Below are 3,611 nucleotides of genomic sequence, written 5' to 3'. Positions count from 1 at the left end.
TGATTGTGGGTGGACCTTATTTCACCCAAAAGGACACCTAAAAATGACTGTTAACAGACTGGTGTCAACATTACAATCAGAACGATGTGGGACAGACGCCCTGAGCAGCACTCTGCAGGGCTCAGTAGGAAATGCATTTTATACATTGCTGCACCCTCCCAGAAACAAGCCAAGCAGTGCTGCCCTTTTGCTAACCAGTGACACCATTTCAACCTTTGCAATAATATACATGGTTGTGCTGTTCTCTTGTTTAAGTCACTGACTGGTCCAGAGAACACAGAAACCTCACTGAGCATCTGGAATACCTCAGCCAGCAGCTGACGACTTGCCAACCCCAAAGCACGGGCTGTCCACACATGCCTCAGGACCTGCTTCCTCGCCAAGGTAAGTCCTGGACTCCAAGCTGCTGTCTCCTCAGGGCAGATCCAGACTTGTTTGAGAAGCCATCCTGGTTTTGCAGTGTTGGCCTCAGTGCCAAGGAGTGATGGTTTGGAAGAGGGAGTCTCACTGGCATCCTGGCTTGAGGTTCCAGTTACAGACACAGCTTGAGGATAGAGACCCATCACTTGATCCCTTCTCAGCCCAGATCGCTCAGATTTTCTCTCATCACCAAATTGGGGGAGTACTGAACTGCCCCAGTGAATGAACTCCCCTCCACTGATCTGGAAGTAGGAGAGGTCCGTGCATTCAGCAGCACGGGGTGCTTCTTCTCTAGAGAGCTTTTTGACAAACTTTTATTTCCCTGGAAGAAACCACTTCATTGACTCCAACCCCTTCTTGGAACAGGATTGCTTAAACACATTTCTCAAAGAAAAGCTATTGCCGGAAAGTTGAAAAATTGTTGAAGTGAAGCTTTGCACCAGCATTTTAAAACAGGATTAAAGGGGTATAAAACCCATTAAGATCAGAACAAAATGTCTGGAAATTAATTGAAACAGCATGCTCTGGGAGAAACATGCATTTTGAATTCAGAAATTTTTTTGCAACTGTGACTTTTGTGCCACTGTGAGATAAGAATTAACTTCAAATTCTGGACAACACATGACAGGTGGAAAAGCCTCCTGGGGCTGAGGGGCCTAGCCTGACCTCGACCAAGTTAGTGCTGGTTGTCTGGCCTCTTACCTTTCTTACGGCTCTGAAAACCAGCCCCTCTGTTCCTTGCATGGCGGCATCTGCCACTCCAGGAGGGGAAAGGCCCCTTGAGCTATGTGGGGCAAAGGTTTCTCGGCTAGAGACGGACATTCGAAAAGCTGGAGCCTGAATTGATTAAATCTTTGCAGGTTAGTTTAACCTACCTAGATTGAACTGGTTTGTAACAGTAAAGGCGTGCCGCTGGATTGAGGAAATGCAAGCACATGCCTGCAGTTGCTCAGGCCAGGAGTTGGGGGTGCTAGAGAACACCCTTGGCTGCAGGAAAGCGGTGCTGGGTGTCAAGGGTGGCCAGCCAAGGCTGAACTGGGCAGAGAGGGGTATAATTCCCCTCTCCTTGGCCTAACGGCAGAGACCCTAGCCACTGTAGTGAAGGAGCACCATGGCACCATGGCCCCTCAGGCAGAGCGGGGCAGGGAGGGGATTTATTACCCTCTCTACCCCCAGGGAACCACAGCCAGGTCTGCCTGCCCTGACTGCCGCCGCTGCTTGCTCCCTGCTTGGGGCAAGCGATGGAATAAGCCGCTGGACACTGGAGGGAGGGGGAATAACCCCCATTCCTTCCCCCCACACTTTGGGGGGGGGCAGGGAGTGGGGTTATTCCCCCCTCTGGACCCAGAGCACCACATCAGAGCCAGCCCTGCTGGGCTGGAGCAGAGAGCCCCGCCCAGAAAGCAAGCTGGGATGCTGGGGGATGCTGGTTTAAGTTAAACCAGGAAGGTCCTGCCACAGGAGGGCCCGAGAAACACAGCCAGTGCAGGTGGTGAAACCAGGAGTGTATGTAATCCCTCTTTTACTAATGACTATGTCCCCAGCACAGAAGATATGTGGGAAGGTGGTGAGCTGACTTGTGATGTGTGGGTTTGTTGCAGGGAAGAAATGTCCATCATGGTGGAGTCTCATGAAGGACAAGGCCTACCTCTTTTCTCCTGAAAGAAGAACTTGGGCACAGTGCAATTCATCCTGCATGTCTCACGGTGCCAGGCTGCTCATGGTTGAGAATACGGAGGAACACGTAAGTCTATGTTCACTTCAACCTAACAGTGCAAATCAGCTGGGTGGACACAGTCACAGAGGAGGACCAGAGTCACAGAGGAGTCAGGGCATGGACTTGGCCTTTCTGTAGCCCAACCTCACCTGGGTAATTCCAGGAGGAGTTTTCTGAGAGCTAGGGGGGCTGCAAAGGCAGTGCACATTTTAGGGCTGTCTGCTAGGGGCAGTGATGAATAGGAATCATAGAGTGTTTTAAATATCTATGGACATTTTTAGATATGTTCCAGACGTGCTGCTGTGCACTTTTAATAAGCAAGCCACACTAATTAAAAGTGCCTGGAGCTCGCATAGTGATAGCATGTGTATCAGCAGCGCAGTGTGCCTCTGCACTGAGAAAATGGTGGCAGTGAACTTTCAACTAAAGCACATCAAACATGTTTTAGTTCAAAGGGCACCACTGCCATTTTCTCAGTGCAGAGGCATGCAGCACCACTGATACACGGGACATGTGAGGTTGCCAGAGTTGCATCAATTTACGTGCTCTAGGATACTCAGTTAATCGATTCTGCTCCAGTGTGCTGGATTTCTGGTGCTTTAGAGCAGGCTTTCCACATGTATGTAAGTGCCCTCTATGTGCAATTGTATTTCTTCTTGTGTTACTGTTTAGCTGTAGGTGTAATTGCTCAAAGTTACTCAAACATTTGTGAGAACAAGCATAACCAGAGTGGCACTGGCCCTTATGTAGGTGTAGAGTAGTCTTGGAAGAGGATATTTTGCCCCGGTGTAGGGTAATGAAGGTAGAGCAGCCCACTTGGCTGCTAGTCCTTGGGGAGCAGGGTGGGGTGCTGTGCCCTGGTGTTCCCAGAAGCAGTGGGCCTGACACACAGCTGATCTCTAGAGTAAAGAAAAGCATTGAGATCCTGAATGACCCCCACTGCAGGTCTGCTCCTAACTGGCACAAAGGTCCCTCTAGTCTGTGCCCTTGGCTGGATTTTTCAGCATTACTAGCACCTTGAATGAAGCAGAGTGTGATGGAAAAAAAACATCTTAGGGCAAAATCCATTCCCTGGTTCCGAAGTACAGCTGTTATGTCCATAGACTTGAAATTCTCCTTCCTGCCTATGAGCCTTGTGTGATCAGAATGGTCCATAGCCCCAGGGTCAGGTTCCCTGTCATCCTCTCTCTCCTTCTTTTGCCCAGTGTCTATCTTAAGTGGTCTGCTGCAGGGTGGATGCTGCTGGTGGCTGGAGGATGGGTGACTCTGCTGTCTCTGGTTCTCTATGAAACATCTTCCCTGCGTGCTGAAGGAGAGGGACTCTGCCAATGAAACTTGCTAAAGAAGGTGCCCTGTGTCACTCCACCATGTCTTAAGCTCCAGGCTCTGCACGGGTGTAAGAAGAAAAGGATTAGTGTGTCTATCTTCACCTCCTCCCTATCCTACCCCAAGATGGTTGCTGAGGCACAGTCCC

General features: G+C 50.0%; 1 pseudogene; it reads left to right on the top strand.

The window, feature by feature from the left end:
- The first annotated feature begins 329 nt into the window (after positions 1 to 329).
- Positions 330 to 3,611, top strand: part of LOC112548268 — a 5,781-nt pseudogene continuing 2,499 nt past the window's right edge.

The sequence above is a fragment of the Alligator sinensis genome, unplaced genomic scaffold (genome assembly GCF_000455745.1).
Source record: "Alligator sinensis unplaced genomic scaffold, ASM45574v1 scaffold770_1, whole genome shotgun sequence".
Lineage (NCBI taxonomy): Eukaryota > Metazoa > Chordata > Crocodylia > Alligatoridae > Alligator > Alligator sinensis.
This window is presented reverse-complemented; position numbering and strand designations above follow the sequence as displayed.